We start from the raw sequence: 18,362 nt of genomic DNA, 5'->3' as shown, positions 1-18,362 counted from the left end.
AAATTAAAGTAACACTGCCAAGATGCTTTAACAGTGAAGAAAAATCACATCTCCAAAAATTTTAACAAAATTCCAATTAATTACACCCAAATTTGAAGCCATGGGGGTTCATAACAGTTCTGATACATACAGTTACCACATGAGGAACAAACTATCTGCAGTTTACCATTCTCTCTGCCTTTGTTTACCTTTATTGATGTAGGAAAGTTGTACTAGGACACAAATTTTCTTTTAGACTTGGTGCATATTACTATCTGATCTAAATAGTGTATTGGGCTATTGCCCAACTCTCCATATAGAGTCATAGGAGCTAGAATGGAAAGTATTAGGGGGCACCCTGTACTATTTCTGGCAACCAATTCCTTTAGTTTTTCTGATTTCTCATGTTCTATTTATTTTCTATAGAAAAGCCTTTTGAATAGAGTCAATCAACAAACAAATATTTACTGAGCACTTATTATGCATAAGGCCAGTAGGGAGAAAGTAAGGGAAGATAAAAAGCAGCCTATAACTTAGTTCTTGTCTCCAGAAGCTATCTGCTTAAATCAGACACTGATACACAGTAGAGATAACTGAGGATACAAAGCAATCTTTCAGTATCAAACAACAACATAAGCAAATCTGTCCCATCGTACCATCCATGTTCTCAGGAGATGAATGCCAGGTAAGAGAGCAGAAGACTTTACAGAAGAGGTAGAAAGCAAACCATCTCTGAAGAAGGAGGGCCTGGGTAGATGCTGGGTGGGCAGGGTAGGGACAGGGAGCCTATCAGCTTGACTAGAGCAGAAAGTTCATGGTATGGAACGCAGGGTCCTAAGACCAGTTATAAGGGTAAATTGGGGCCAGTTTTTATGCGATCTTGAACGCCAGGCTAAGGATTTTCTTCTGTAGACAATAAGTATTCACTGGAGTTTTCTAGCACAGAATCACCTCTTGCCTCTGACTCTTCCTCTCCACTCAGAGGTAGTAGCTACTACCACCCCACACCAGGACCATTACAACAGTCTCCTACTGGTCTCCAAGCCTCAAGGCTCTCCAGACTGCAATCCACTCTTCACAGAACTCCCAAAGCACAGTTCTGATAATGTTACTACCCTACTCAAGAAATTCAAGTGCTCCTATCACTTCTAGGATCAAATATAAATTCCTTGGAATTTAAATCTCTTTACCACATGGTCTTAACTTACCTTTCCAGAGTTATTATACATTGTTCCTCTTCCTGCATCCTAAGGTCCAGCCCAGCTGTATAGGTTTCTGAACCCAGCGTTCACCTCTGGCCTTTGCAATGGCAATCTGGCATGATGAAATACGCTATTTCCTCAATTATAACTCTTGGAAAGAATCCCCCTTTCTCTTAAGGATGCAGTTCCAGAATCATCTATAGGAAACTTTTCTTCATCCTGGCTTCTAGTGCCCTACATCCCCCCTCCCCCCAACTTGGATTTCTTTGATATTTATTCAATATATATATACACATACACAGACTTGTCTCCACTTGTCGAATGCAAGCTCCTTGAGAGAAGGGATTGTTGTCTCCCCAGCACAGCACACAGTACCTGACATATTTATAGAAAGGGTTTAATAAATGCTTGTTGACTGACCCAAGACACTCCCCTTTTCCTGGAATGCACTCCCTTCTCATTCCCACCTTTTAGACTCCCTGTTCCTTCAAGGTTGTTCCATAGAGGGTTTTCAAGAAGGTAAGTCACAATGATACTGACTATTCCTGGACTGGAGTGAGATGCAGGAAGGAGTTTGATGGAGAGGATGACATGGTGAACCTTGGGTAGCTTTCTTACCCCCAAGTCACTGAGTTCAATATGTAGTATGATGGGAATTTCTAGGACCTCAAGTAGATCTATTTAAATGTAAGCATAAAAACATACATGCCCCAAACAAATATATACTTTCTAATGTTAGTCATGCCTCTGCTACCCTCTCCTTGTGATATTACTGAGGCATGGCTATTTTCTCACTTCTAATAAAGAATGGACCTAAGAAGAAGCAGTGTTAGGAAGGGGAGGAGGGGACCTAGGCCATGTCCCATCTCTGCAGCCAACGAGGCAACTTCCCCCATAAAATGAGGGAGACAGAATGGATGATCACTAAGGTCCCTCCTGGCTCAGCTTCTAAGTACTGATTATTGTTGAACACCTATCAGTAAGGCCACCAGGGTGACAAGGAATACCCCCTGGCCTCACTGTCAAGATGGTCTTCCTTCTTGTATTTGTAGCACAGGGAAAACTCCATCTCAAGACTTGAATGTTTCAGATAGTTTGACAAAAAATGTAATTCTCTATTTTATCAATCTCCTTTAGTCATCCTAATGAAGGTTAAAGAGCCTTGGACTGGAGTTAGAAGACCAAATCCTTAATTCTGCTACAGCCACTAATGAGTTGGGCACCATGAGCAGGTCACTTTCACACCTTTATCTTTCAAATGAGGATGATATCACTTACCCCACCTAGCTGTTGTAAAGATGAAATAAAACAGAAGTGAAAACACTTTGAAAAAATGTCACAGACATGTTCTAGATCCAACTGGTTCTGACCTTTCAGCTGTACATCTATGAGCCAATGAGTACAATAAACCTGTACACATATGTAATATCTCACCAATGCCCAAACCATTACTTCACAATTCTGTACAGGAACCAATCAAAATAAGTAGGGTATGTGAAAGCATTCCTGTCTCATACCAGGAGTACAAGACGGATATCACGAATCCATTTCCATTCATGGACCCATTATATGTCTATAACTATTTTGATCCTCCAAATAAGGCCAAAGAATTTTACATCTTGAAGAAAAGCCCTAACACAACCATCAATTCAGATCAGTGGTGTCAAAGGCTAACAGAACCAGGGCCATTAATCCATACATAAAGATCCCTGAGGTTGGGGCAGCTAAGTAGTGTAGTGAATAGAGCACCAGCTTTGGAGTCAGGAGGCCCTGAGTTCAACTCCGACCTCAGATACTTGACACTAACTAGCTGTGTGACCCTGGACAAGTCACTTAACCCCAACTGCCTCACCAAAAAAAAAAAAAGGCAAGTAGCATAAGGATCCCTGAGGGTCTTTACAATGTTCATATTATCTATGTTTTATTGAATTTTATTTTGTAAATATCTCCCAACTACACTTTAATCTGGTTCCAGAGCACTTGCAAATGTTGAGGGCTGCATGTTTGACACCTCTGACTTGGGTTATTAAGCATCTTTTTTCTCTCTATCTTTCTTTCTTTCCTTCATTTCAAGAGATTTGTACCAACACCAGCATGACAGATCTAATTTAGGGCTGGGATGGACTTCTGAGATCATCCTAGCTAACCTCCTTAATTTGCAGATAAGGAAATGAAAGATCATGTGATTTGACTAAGCTGACCCAGGAGAGTTAGGGTTAGATCCCAGGTCAGAAGACTCGAGCCTTCAAACTCCAAAATCAGTTCTCTTTCCATTGTACCACATTCGCTAACACAAAGATTGTAATTTTACATGAGTATAAATTTTGAGAAATAGCTTATCAATGTGAATGGACAGTTCATTTCTTATCACCGAGACTACTACTATAGGTACAATGAACATCATGATAAAATATAGCTTGCAGGAACAAGGTTTTCCCCATGTCCTAGTCACTAATCATTCTGCTAATGAGGACACAGAGAAGTTTAAGGAGAAACTTTGTATAAAAGGTATTTTGACAAGTCTTTATCCATTTACAGCTAAAATCTCTAACAAAAATGTCATTTTAAATAGAGGTATAAAATATCACTATGTAGCAGCTATATTTGAATGTGTATACAATATGAACGTTGGTCACATTTAAAAGGCTTCTCTGGCTCAGGTCCAGTCATGTCCCTCTCTGGCTCAAAGATCCTCAGCGGTCATTCCCTAGTGACTCCAGCACGAAACTCTTCGGCTTGGCTTTTAAGGCCCCTCCACAATCTGGCTTCCTTCCAACCTTACTTCACTTCGCTTCCATGTGTGTACTCCATCTTCTATTCAAACAAAGTAGACTGGCTGTTACCAAAAATTAACTCAGCATATCCACCCTTCAGAGCAGAGGAGCATTCCATCCTTACAGTTTGGAATGTGCTCCTTCCTCATCTGCCCCTCTCAGAATCCTTATCCTTATCTTCCTTAGAAACTCAGTTTAAGGGCCACTTCAAACACTCCCCCCACTCCCCATGCCCCAAGCACTTTCTCCTGCCTAGAGAACCGGGGCTGTTTCTTTTGTGTCTTTGTATTCCCCACTGTTCCGAGGCTTTCAAGTAAGCATTACCTGCCCACTTGCTGAATTCTTGAAATATAAGTTTATATATGGCTATACATACATACATATGGTTACACATACATATTAAGAGTATTGGGGAGAATAAGGGTAGAGGTATAAGCACCCCTAAAGTGCAGGAGATCTTGGCTATATGTATGAAAAAGGCAAGGCAGCCTCATTTTCCTACTTTGTGAACCATAATACATTAATGAGGGGGAAAATGAGGCAAACTATTATCAGTCCCTTCATTTCCTCAACATCACCTTCCTTCTTTCCTCCAGGAGACCCTTTCTCCTGTCAATGCCCATGCCAACTTCTTTACCTGTGTCCTTGATACTCTCCCTTCTCTTCAGGAAAGCTGCCTCAATCATCCTCTCCTTTCACATTTTGCAGCTTCATTTTTCATTTGTTTCCTTCCATGACAAATACGAACATGTCCTGGTCTTTCTCCTCTTTAAAAGCTCTTTACTTGGCCTCAACATCCACACAAACTATTATACTTTACATCTCTGCTGCCTTTCACTGCCAAACTCCTACAAAGTGCTTACTCTCCCTGCCTCTTCTTCTTCTCCCTCCACTCACTTCTCAGAGCTCCCTCTTCAACCCCTTACAATCAGGCTTCCCAACTCACCCCACTACTAAAACTGCTCTCTCTCAAGGATGCCAACAGATCTAAAGATCTTTTCTCAATCCTCAATCTGTCCTCGATATCTTTATAGCTTTTGAAACTACCGTAAATGTCACCAAATCACAGAATTTTAGAACAAGAATGAACCTTAGAAATCATCTAGTTCAACCCCCTAGTTTTGGCAAATGAAAGCACTAAGAGATTAAGTGATTTGCCCAAGATCAAAATGCTAGCAAATAGAAGGGGCAAAATTCAAACTCAGGACCTCTGACTATTCTAGTGCTTTTCTGTTAAATGACACTGCCAATCTCTCTTCGATACCTTTTCATTCATTGACTTCCCTGATGCTGTTCTATTCCCATTGTCATGCAATCTAAACCCACCTTTTCCACAGAATTTTAGAACCAGAAATTACCTGAATGGCCACCTAGGATCAGAAATCATAGATTTAGAGATGGATGACTTCAAATCAAACTCCCCTCGTTTTACAGAGAAATCAAATGAACTGCATGGCCAGAGTCAGAGCTAATAATGGTCTCAGGCAGGGTCTGAATCAGGTCTGACTCCAAGTCCAGCACTCTAAACCAGTATTCCATGCTACCTCATCTAGTCTAACCCCAATCCTCAAAAAAAAAAAATCCCTCTACAACGCACTTGACAAGCCTCAGCCTGACCACCTCTAATAAGGGGTTTGGAATCCTACCCCTAAATGCAGCCCATTCTACTTTCTGGATAGCTGTAATTGTTAGGAAGTCTTCCCCTGACATTAAGGCTAAACTTACTTCTATGTAACTTCTATTCATTGATAGTAGTTCAGTCCCCCTGGGGCCTAACAGAACACATCTAATCCCTCTTACACATGGCAGCCTGTTAAATATTTGAAAACAGCTATTACATCCCTCTAGATCTTCTCTTTTCTAGGCTAAACATGTCCAATTTTTTCAAAGAATCCTCAAATGTGGGATTTGAGGCCCTTCATCATACTGGTTGCCTTTCTCTGTCACTGTCAGAAGATGGTCATTATCCATGTTCTGAATGCCCTTCCTAAACTGTAGTAACCAGAACAGAACACTCCAGATCTGAACTGACTAGGACAGACTACAGAATGACAGACTGATGTGGGACTTTCAACCTCCTCTACTCCTGGAAGCTTAATGTAGCCCAAGATGGTATAAGCCTTTTTGATTGCCCCATCTCACTAATGGTTCGTACTGAATTTGTAATACATTAAGAACCTGAGCTCTTTTTCAAAATGCCCTCTAATCTATTCTGTACTTATGTGGCTTTTTTTTTAACCCAAGCATAATACTACATTCATCCTTACTAAATTTCAACATATTAATCAGTCCAATGGTAAGATCCTGTTAAGATTCTTTCAAGTCCCTGACTGTCATATGGTATTCCTCTGATCTGTGTGCTACACCTTCAAATCTGATCAGCATACCATCTACGCCTTAGTCACTGGTCAATCCAAATCATTGGTAAAAATGTTAAACAGCACATACATAACCAACCATAGATCCCTGGGGGTACTTCACTTGAGAACTCCTTCCAAGATGATTTGGAATGATTAACAACTACTGTGAGTTTGTTCACCCAACCAGTTCCAAATCCACCTAATTATACTATCATCTAGCCCATATCTATCTCTCACAAGAATTTTATGAGATACTTTATCAAATGCTTTATTAAAACCTAGGTAAACTAGGCCTACTTCACTCCCCTGAGCTAGTACTCAGTATTCTTGTAAAAAAAAAAGTTATTATGTTGGAGAGGATGTGGGAAAATTGGAACACTATTGCATTGTTGGTGGAGTTGTGAAATGATCCAACCATTTTGGAAAGCAATTTGGAACTATGCCCACAGGGCTATAAAAACGTGCATACCCTTTGACCCAGCAATAGCACTTCTGGGGCTATATCCCAAAGAGATCATACAAATGGGAAAAGGACCCACGTGTACAAAAATATTTATAGCAGCTCTTTTTTGTGGTGGCAAAGAATTGGAGATTGAGAGGATGCCCATCAATTGGGGAATGGCTGAGCAAGTTGTGGTACATGAATGTAATGGAATACTATTGCGCTATAAGAAATGATGAGGAGGCAGACTTCAGAAAAACCTGGAAAGATTTGTATGGTCTGATGCTGAGTGAAGTGAGCAGAACACAGGACAGCACTGTACACAATAACAGCCACATTGTGCGATGACTAATATTGATAAACTTAACCTTTCCCAGCAATACAAGGATCTAAGACATCTCCAAAGGTCTCGTGATGGAAAATGCTATCCACATCCAAAGAAAGAACTATGGAAGTTGAATTGCTACTTTTTTTCCCTCTTCTGTTGAGTTTTCTTTCCTCTTTCTGGTGGTTCCTCCTATTGGTTCTAATTCTTCTTTACAACATCACTAATGTGAAAATATGTTTAATAGGAATGTATACGTATAGCTGATATCAGATTGTGTGCCGTCTTGGGGAGGGTGGTGGGGAGAAAAATTTTAAACTCAAAAGCATATGGAAGTGATTGTTGATAAATCAAAATAAATTAATAAAAAATTTTTTAAAAAAAGTTATTCTGACATGTCTTGTTCTTGATGAAGCCATAATAGCTTTTTGGTGATTTCTTCCTTTTCTAGATGTTCACTGTCTCTCTAACAATATATCAGAATTGTGTCAATGATCAAAGTCAAATCCACTAGTCTATAATGTTAACTGTATTACCTTTCCTTCTTTGAAAAGAAGAATATTTGCCTTTGTCCACTCCTGCATCACCTCTCCTATCTTCCACGACCATTCAAATCTCATTGACAGTGGCTCAATCATCATCACATCAATGTTCTTCCAGTACCCAAGAAGGTAGTTCACTAGGGCCAGGTGACCTGAATTCATTTAGGCAGCTAAGTATTCTTTTACTATCTCTTTGTCTTGTGTATCGACTCTCCCTATTATCCATTTTTGTTCTGTTCCTTTCCAATGAAAGGTCATTCTGCTTGGCAGAGAAATCAGAAGCAAAATTAGAAGTAGGCTGCTCTTCTTCTTTCTCTCTGTCATCAGTTATCACTGTACTAGCCACTCTGAGCAACAGGGCTTGTCCTCTCTTTGATCTGCCTCTCTTCCCTATATATCTAGTTTGCTCCTTCCCTTTTGTTTTCCTTAGCTTTTCTCACCAGGCTCAGCGCATTTTAAGCTACAGCCCCTGACATAATTTTTAGGGTTATGTGGAATGTTTTTTATAGCTTGTCTTCTGCAGATATATTTTAAAAATCTAAGTGGTTAGTTTTCTCTACACTCATATCTGTCTCTTCAGATAATTCTTGTTTTTCCTTCTCATTGGGACTAATCCCCTTTGGGTATTCAAAACTTTATTAGGAATCTCCCATTCCTCTTGGGCTGACTTCCTCTGTAGTATTTTACTCCATGGGATCCTACCAACCTTTCCTCTGAACCCTCTGAAATCTTTCCCAGAATGTCCTTTACAGGTTCACTATCCATTTTTCACCCCCCCCAACCTACCCCTATTTTATTGTTAGAATACAGTAAACTTATTAAGCACCCACTATATTCCTGTTAATGGACCCACCATCCTTCCAGTTATCCAGGTGTAAAATCTGTCATTTGTGATTGTTTTCTATCACTCACCCCACATATCCAATCAGTTACCAAATCTCGTTGTTTCTCTCTCCACAATCTCTCATCTCTATCCCCCTTCTCTCCACTTATACAGCCATACCCCAGGTTCAGGTCCACATAACCACTAAGCTCGATTATTCCAGTAGCCTTCAAATTGGTCTTCATGCTTCAAGTCTTTCCCCTCTTTAATCTATCCTCCACTCAGCTGCCAAAGTGATTTTCCTAAAGTGCAGATTGGTGCAAATTAAAGCAACTCTGAGGTTCTAATTCATACCACTAGCCTGGCAAAGATGCAAAAGAGAAAAATGACAAATGCTGGAGGGGCTGCAGGAAAACAGGCTCACTAGGGCACTGCTGATGGAGCTGTGAATTAGTTTAGCCATTTTGGAAAGCAATCTGGAAGGGTCCTATATATTTCTGCTCCCTTTCACTATATCCAAAGAGTTACTCCATTGCGCAAACCCTTGGGCCCAGCGATCCCTCAGAGATCGAAGAAAGGGGAGAAAAGCCTACACAGAGAAAAATATTTATGGTGGCTCTTTTTGTAATAGCCCTAAACTGGAAACTGGGTGGTGGTGGGGAGAGTCTTCCTACTAAGGAATGGCTAAACAAATCATGGCATATACACGTAATGGAATATTATCGTTTCATAAGAAATGATGAAATGGATTGTTTCAGGAGGCTGTGAAGATGTCTATGAACTGATACAAAAAAAAATATACCAAACTAGAACAATTTTTATAACATTATAGAGAAAAACTTTAAAAGACTTTAGAACTCTAATCAATGCAATGATGAACAGTGCACTAGTCTAGATGCAACACATCACTCATCTCCTTGCTAGAGATTGCTTGCCATACTAATATATATACATGTTTATGATGGGGATTTTGTTTCTCAAGTTTTGTTATTATTATTATTGCTGTTGTTTGTTGGTGTTGTTCAAGGCAGGAAAGGAAGCTGTGGGAGGGACAGATTATAAAGGCATGTAAAAATAATACACTAACAGAGTACAGGTTTGATTGATCATGTCACTGTATCCCACTCAGACTCCAGTGATTTCCTATTATCGACCAAATAGAAGCTCCTCTCTCTGGAATTTTTCGACTATCTCTCCATTTTCTCATTCACAGGTCCCCTTCACATACTCAAGTTCCACCGACTGGTCTACTCAGGGCTCCTCATGCAACAGCGCTCCCAATTTCCATCCCTCTGCACGGGTTATTCCCAACACTTGGAACACTCTTCTTCTTCACCTTTGCCTCTTAGAAGGCCAGATTTTCTGCACTGCCATCTACTACCTGTGCAACAGAGGGGAAATGATTTCACCTTTCTGGGCCACAGTTTCTTTATGTGAAAAACAAGGCTATGTAGTTGATACCCTCCCCCAGCTTAGAACCTATGGTTCTATGATATACCCAATCACCCGGGTGTGTAGCCTTGACTCTCCTCTCACACTCCACTTTATATATAATTAGCTACCAAGTCTTGGCAATTCTACCACATCTCTTCCATCTGTTTCTTTCTCTCCATTCATTCACCCTAGGCCAAGCCCTCATATCCTCTCTTCTGGGCTACTGTAATCATCTCCTAATAACTGATGGCCTAGTGTTCAATATCTCCCCTCTCTATCCCAGCCTCCCTACAGCTATCAAAATAACTTGTAATCCTCTATCACTTCCTTACACAAAAACCTTGAAATAGTTTGTCATGGTTCTTCCGTTAAAGTAAGAACTCCTCAGCCTGGCTTTTAAGACTCACATCTACCTGGTCCAGGCTGATTTCACACTTAATTCCCTTCACTTACTCTGCATTCCAAATATGAATGGCTCTTTCCTGAACTCAACATTCTCTCTCCACCCCCACCCAGTGCATTTGCATAAATGCTGGCAAGGTACTCTCTCCTGACTTCTCACCAGTGACATGGGTTTTTTTGCTGCTCCTCCCACAAAACACCCCATCCCCTAACTGATTTATTCCCCATACCTGGAATTCTGTCTCTCCTGATCTCTACCTCCCGGGTTCCTTCAAGTCCCAGCTAAAATCTCACCTTCTCTACAAGAAGCCTTTTTCAGTTATCCTTAATCTTAGTGCCTTATCTCCAACTTGTCTGAACATTTTTTTGGCACGTAATAGATGGTGACTGATCTTCAATGCCAAGAATTCTTGACTCTCTCAGGACTCTGACTTGGTGCTACCTCCTCCAGGATGCCTTCCTTTTTCCCCTAGGTTTTAATGGTCTCTCCAATTAAGTTGTATTTACTAATTCATGTACATGCTCCATTTCCCAGTAGAAGGGATGCTCCTTGAAGGGGAAGATAGTCTTCTTTGTCTCCCTATCACAGTACGTGTAATCTAACCAAATATTTGTCAAACAGAACTGAATATTTACCAAAGCAGCAATTTAATTCACATACCATACGTGAAAACATTCAATAGTTACCTAAATAAATCCTGTCCTATATAATGGAAAGAGCAGTAGATATGGAGTCTGAGGATCTGGGCTCAAATCCCAACTCTGCCATTCAGTTTCTTCGTCTGTAAAATGAAGGGGTTGGAAGGGATGACTTTCTCAAGTCCCTTTCAGCTCCATACCTAGGATCCTATGGATCCACCATCAGGAGCTAGGTGGTTCAATGGACAGAACACTGGACCTGAATTCAAATTCATCCTCAGGTACTCGGTACTCATGGTAAGATAAAATGAGATAATAGATGGAAAGGTACTTTGCAAATCTTAAAGGTGCTCTATAAATGCCATCTGTTACCTCTGAGTCTGGATAAACCTCGGGAGTTGAACTGCATGACCTCTAATGTCTCTCTTCCTGCTCTAAATCCATAATCTTATGACCCATCATCTGTTGCCTCTCTCTCTTTCCCAAGAGAGAAGACCTGGGAAATATCTGAACAAACAGACAGCATCCCACCCAAAACTTTCTCAAGAACGTCATTTGTTTTTTGGGGTCCACCATGTTTCCAGGTACAGTAAACAAGCAGGAACATCCATTTCCAGGGAAGACAGACCCAGGAAAAAGGCCACTTCCCCATTTTCCTTTAAAAGCCTGCTTCAATTACCAAGAGTCAAGGCAGCTCTTCAGAGGCAGCAATCACCCAAATGTCACAGGAAAGGTTTATTCTCTCCTGTACCCTGGGGCTATCATGCCTCCAAAAAGAAAGACAATGCTTTAGTGGATTCTGTCTTCAAAATCAGAAAGTTCCAGGTTTTAGTTTAGTCTCTGACACATCCTTTGCCTAAGTGAACCTGGATAAGGGAAGAATTTCTAGGTCTTCAACTACTCTCCAAGAGGAAGTACTGATTTGCATGGTTAGAGGGAGTTTCCTCAAGGAGTTCCAGATACCAAAGAACTTACACAATCTCCACCCTGTGCACCCTTTACCCTCCACTCCTGCGCCCTGGACCTGAAATGGGAATTCCATCCCAGCCCAAAGTCCTCCTTTCCTATACCTGTATTACAGTAGACCACTAAAAGCAAACTAGCAGGGAAGCACTTAGCAGCTCTGATGCTGAGAACTGTGTACAACCATCCTTTTAACACAACACTCTACCACCAACCTCATTTATTATTTTTTCAAATAGAAACAAAAGCTAGATGCTCACTATAAACAAATAAATTAAGCTATAGACACAACAGTGTAACCTGGAGGCTGAAAATCGTTATAAAACTACTCACTTTCAAGCAGATACTTAAATATTTCTGTGAAAAATCCACGCAACCAAAAGGCAATTCTCCTCCTAATGGTAAAAAATGATAACAACATATACACAAACTTTCTGCCATTTGATCAAGAAAGGAAACTTGGGCCCAATTTTCCAAAAACTCAAAATACTTAAAGAGAGAGAGAGAGAGAGAGAGAGAGAGAGAGAGAGAGAGAGAGAGAGAGAGAGAGAGAGAGAATTTTACCTAACTAATCTATTTATGTAATGCCATCCCAATTAAATTACTAAAAAATTATCTTACTGAATCAGAAAAAAATAACAGGGTTCATTTGGAAGAGCAGAGGGTCAGGAACTTCAAGGAAACCAGGGGAAAAAGATGTGAAAGAACTAGATTCAGTAGTATCAGACCTTAAACCATATTATAGGGTGAGAGCAGTGTTGAAGGGTGAAATTGAATACTTTTTTATTATTTTAAATTAAAAATTTCCTGTATATATATTTTCCTGTATATAGCCGAGAATAGAAGGAATGCAGAAAATTGGGGGGAAAACTCTCATAGACAATCTCTCAGATAGAATGTGATTAGGTCAGAATACTGTTGTGGTCTAGAAAATGAAGAGCTGGTGGACTTAGAAAAATATGGACTTGGACTTATGAAGGAAGATGCTCTCCACCTTCCGAGAGACAGGTGACAAGTAGAAATAAGCATAATACAGTCTTACATATATAAGCATTTGAGTGTATATGTGTATACATGTACATGTTTACATATGTATATATATGCGTGTATATATCTTTGTGCTTAATTATAGTCTTTTTAGGGAGGTGAAAGGAAGAAGGGGAAAAAATGAAGTAAAAAGTGCACAGCAGAGGACAAAAGAAAACATACAAGGAAGCAAAAGATGGCCAACTTTGAAAATAATGTATGGTACTATATGACATAGGTTTCCTTGAAATGGAAATTTATTCCTTTATATTGATTGAATTCTCTCTTACGTTCTGCTGTATACCTAGTAATGTTTTTTCTTTTCTTATTTTGCATTTAAATTTAAAATAAAAAATTTACAAAGCTCCTCCCAAAAAACCAGCTCTTCCCCCAGTCACAGCTGTGATCACAGAATTTTAAAGCTAGAAGGGTGCTCAGAGTTTCACTCTATCAACTCTATTAAATGCCTATTATACAAAACTTGATCTCAAGAGCCTACAATCAGGAATAACAAGAACACAAATACCTACAGCTTGAGGAAGAAAGAACAAGTACAAGGAAGAAATCATTTTATCTGGGTGGAGGGAAGGGAAGAGGGAAATTAAAGGCATGGGAAAACTACTTGAGCAAGTATTCTAAAAAGAGACAATGTAACAAGAGCAGGAGGCAGAGAGTAGCCCAGTTTTCCTAGAAAGCCAACACATGAAGAAGTAGTAGTGTGAGAAAAGGCTGAAAAGGTAGGTGGGAGCCAGCCTGGTGGGCGACCCTAAATGCTAGAATCAATCACTTAAACTTTACTCAGGAATCAAGGAGAAGCCACTTACGGCATTCTGAGAGGACCACATCATCCAAAATTGAATCTTCTCATTTGAAAGATGAGAAAAGCAACCTCCAGAGATGTGATTTCACTTGCCCAAATGCATACAGATAATTAGCTACAGTAGCAGTATTAGAACCTGGTTCTCTTGACAGTTGGGTGCTGTTTCCATGATCTGACTGCTAATCTCAGAAGAAGAATAAAAACCGGACAGATGAAAAATGATGCCTTAAGGCATTTCAGAAATTAAAAACCTATGTGTGGGAAAATTCATTCTTCGTGGAAAAAAAAAAAGGAATATAACTCAACATCTAGAAACTGCCAGCGCTAGTCATAAAAAGGCATAACATAAGTGAGCTTCATGAAATCCATTGAATCTATGAAAATTCATGATTAGAACATTTTTTCTCCATTTTCTTTTAAGTTATATAACCAAGGCCAGGTGGAAGGACCTGGGTATGTTTAGCTTGGAGATGAGAACCCGTAGCACCACACGGTAACTTTCATGTGGAAGAAGAATTAGACTTGTTCTATGTGCAATAACAGAATTAGAAGAAAAACAGATTTCTGCTTGATGTAAGGAAAATAAAACTTCACTAGTAATTCAAGGCACTCAAAATTGGAGGGGGCTGCCTTGAGAGAGTATGGGCTGTTTCTCACTAGACCCCTTAACACAGTCAGCAATGGCAGTTAGAGAGCATTGCTGTCCAGGTGGGAACTGAACCAGGTGGCTGCTGAGTTCCTGTCCAGTTCTTGATAGTCTGGGATAGGCTTCTGTCTGTTGGTCGGTCTTTCTAGCTATGTGGGCCTGAGCAGGCTGCAGAAGACAACCTGAAGACAACCACTGAGCCAAGCTGAGGGTCAGGAACACAGTGTACCATCAAGTACTTGTAGGACAGAACGAGGGTGAGAGTCAACAAGGAGCTGCCCAGGGCATCACGCAGCCCCTCACCTCCAGCACATCAGAGGATCTTTGCGACACATGTTTGGGACGACACGGACTAGAGGTGCAGGGGACTGGCAAGCATGGATGGTATGCAATCTGCTTTGTTGGAGGGAACTCCCAAATCAATGAGATCACAGATCCATTTGAGCAGGAGATTTACACAGCAAGGCTTCTCAAGCTTTGGCTCATAGCACAGTATTTTTCTTTGGCATGAGGAACCCTGGCTCACTAAGACAAGGTACGTGTGCAAGTTCCATACATTTTTGGGCACACCAAGCAAAGACTTATGCTGCAGTACCTATCCTATTTAATGCTTTTACCAAACAACTTCAAATGAAGACAGAGAGGATGCTTATTAAGGTAGATTATGACAGAAAACTAGCAAGTTTTGATAGCTCTTATAACTAACAGCTAGTGGTAGGTAGCTAGGTGACTCAATGGATGGAGCACTGGGCCTGGAGTTAGGAAGACCTGAGTTCAAATCTAGCCTCAGACACTTACTAGCTGTGTGACCTTGGGCAAGTCACTTAACCCTGTCTGCCTTAATGCAATGGAGAAGGAAATGGAAAACTATTCCAGTATCTTTGCCAAAACCCCCTCCCCACCAAAAAAAGCCATACTAGACAGCACTATATGGACAGCACTGGCATGCATGCTGTGGTTCACAGGATCACAAAGAATCAGACATGACTGAACGACAATAGCTAACAGATAACGAGAGAATCAGGTTTAAACTCAAGTTGACAGCTATTTGTTATATTTCATCTTGTTAGCTGCTGTCCAGCAATCCAGCCTGTCCAACTCTTTATTAATCTAAATTCTGCTACCCAACATATCAGTTCAGTTTTGTGTCATCATCAAACCTGGGTGCGTGCGAGCTCACGTGTGGACGTGTGTGTGTGTGTGTGTGTGTGTGTGTGAGAGAGAGAGAGTGAGAGAGAGAGAGAGAGAGAGAGAGAGAGATCAGCAAACTGGAAATACAGGCTCAAAAACCTAAGTATGAATTGGAGAGGTGTGACCTTAACTTCATGTGAAAGACATGGGAATTTTATTTTACTACAAGCTCAATGAAACTACAATTTGACTTCACTGCTAACAAATCCCCTCAAAAACTAGTGACAGGTACAGTTTCCAAATCAAAATAATAATCCCAATATAAATTGCACTGGCCAAACTACATTAAGTACACTACATACTGTTTTGGGGTGCCACATGAGAGGATATTTATTTATAAACTTGACGAGAGAAACAACCAGGATGGTGAAGGGTCTGAAAATCAGGCATCATGAGAAAAAGCTGAAAGAACTAAGAATATTTTGCCTAGAAAAGGGAAAGATAGTCTGGGGAAGGTCAAATATGATAGTTATCTTTAAAATACTCCATAGGCTTTCACTATGAAAAGAGATTAGATTTACTGTATCCTTTCCTGGCAGGCGAGGATCTTGGGGACAGATTTCAGCTAAATGTAAGGAACAACTCACTAATAATTAGAGAGGTCCAACAACAGAATAAGTCGCTTCCCAAAGTAGTAAATACTCTACAACTGGAAATGTTCAAGCAGATGCTGAAATGACACATAACTAACAGTCGCACCTTGCATTTGTTCATTTTTGCAATGAAAATTCAGTACCTTTAAAGACTGCATACATTCAGAGAGAACAGGGCATGGTGAACAGAACGCTGGACTTGGGAGTCAGAGAGGATCTGAATACAAATCCTGCCCACAACACTTTCAGGCACTGTGTGCATGGGCAAATCCAGACCCTGTTTCCTCATCCAAAAAGTGGAGATAACAATGTCTGTAGTAGCTACAACATCCAGAACGCAAGTCCAAGTCCAGTGGCTTGTTCCAGTATACTACATTACTCGACATAAATTTAAGAAAACATACTTATTTCCAAAACCATGGTCCCCTGAAATCTCTTAGCACATCTTGTTATTTTAATACAATAATGAATTGATTAAAGCAAAATGGAGTGCCAGATTTATGATGTGGCTTACAATTGGAAAATTCTCTCCCTGGGAGAGAATTCCAACCCTGGGATTTTGCATATAGTAGGAACCTCACAAATGTTTGCTGAAATGAATTGACTTATCTTCAGAACAGTAAAGAAAGTACTGATTTGGGATCAGAGGAGCTCAGTTAAAACACTATAAGGATCAGGTACATCAAGGGACTTTGAAATAAAAATAATTTTACTTTGAAATAAAAAATTTCCTCCTATTTTTCTTTGCCTTAAGGATCACAAAACAAAAACAAACAAGCAAAAAAACAACCCTGAATGCTCTGAAATTTTAATAACCAAGCTTGGCCCCACAGATAACAGAAGACATCTTTCCCTGCTTCCTGTACAGAAGTAGAAGATCATGGGTCTGGAACAATGCATACAACCTCAGACTTTTTGTCATCTGTTGCTTAGTTTTGATGAATTTTGTTTTCATCTTTTTAAAAAATTCTTTACAAGAAATAGCTCTTTTGGGAGGAGGCATGGGAAACAAACAGTGGGAAACATAGGTGAAGTTAAAAACAAAATTAGCAATGCAAATGCAGGCTTTTTTCTCCTTACAAGGCTGGATCAAATATGATCTCTATGGTTCGTCCTCTTTTAAAATTCTATGATTCTAAGAAAAAACCTTGAATCACATCTAAAATCAACTTGGGTATAAAGAACAATACCCCGAGTTCTAACTATATACACTTCTTCAATTAAGAATGGACTCAAACCAGCTTTAGCTCTTGTGCATAATTCTGACAAGTACATTAGCAAGAAATGAATCTGCCCATTATAAATGACTGCAGTGCTCATGGTGTCACACACAAGCAATCTAGAAAACTGGAAGCAGCTGGTTTTAGGAGAGATTAGAGCAAAACCCAGCCAGCTCCCTCTGTAGAAACCACCCTGGCCAGACTTCCAAAGGGGCCAGAGGAGGTTTATTTACGGTTCTGTTTTTTTGAGTGGTTTACACTGCATCATTTTAAACTTGGTTTAATTCCCCAGGTTTTGCTGATTGCATTAGCTTGCCTTTTCTAAAAAGCTGTAAGAAACTTGATCAAAAGGCCAACATATATTCTACCTCTTTCATATTCCTTGTGGCACTAGCTACAAAGCTTAGCTATTTTAATACATGATTGCTGAACAATCAACAAGATAGAGATAGTGCGTGTTCAAAACGTAGAATTCAATTTAAAAAATTCTAATTTACAGAAGTATCTATAACAAAAGTGATGCATTTACCAAAGTATTATGAAACAGAATACACAGTGCCTATTTCCAAATTTCACAAAAACGTTGCCTATGGATTTAAACTTTTACTTCAGGGTGCAAAGCCATTTCTATAAGAAGGCTATATTATCTACAAGGAGGAAAAATCAATAAAGGCCATAGGATGTAAATAAAAAATACTTTTTGTTTTCCCACAAACTCTCCATTGACAATCTACCACTGTGCAGTCTCTAAAGCCACTGAAACTACCCTGAGACCAAGGCCCTGGCTGCACGGAATTTCCTTCTGGAACCTAAGCATATCTTTTGTAACGAGTGGCCTCACTGATCCTCAGACTGGTTTCCTTCCTTGGATAGATTTAAATCACCAGAGAGCCTGCTCTTCTGGGTCTGAGTCCTTTCCAAGAAGCCCCTCAGATCTTTTTAGTCCACTGGACAGCTTATCCCTGCCGACCAAGATGGGTG

General features: G+C 40.1%; 1 protein-coding gene across 2 annotated transcripts in view; it reads right to left on the bottom strand.

The window, feature by feature from the left end:
* Positions 1 to 18,362, bottom strand: part of KCMF1 (potassium channel modulatory factor 1) — a 117,536-nt gene that overhangs the window by 73,466 nt on the left and 25,708 nt on the right. The window lies entirely within an intron of this gene.

This window comes from Phascolarctos cinereus, unplaced genomic scaffold (assembly GCF_003287225.1).
Source record: "Phascolarctos cinereus isolate Bilbo 61053 unplaced genomic scaffold, phaCin_HiC Scaffold_2;HRSCAF=192, whole genome shotgun sequence".
Classification (NCBI taxonomy): Eukaryota; Metazoa; Chordata; class Mammalia; order Diprotodontia; family Phascolarctidae; genus Phascolarctos; species Phascolarctos cinereus.
Note: the sequence above shows the minus strand (reverse complement) of the source record. Positions and strands in the feature narration are given on the sequence as shown.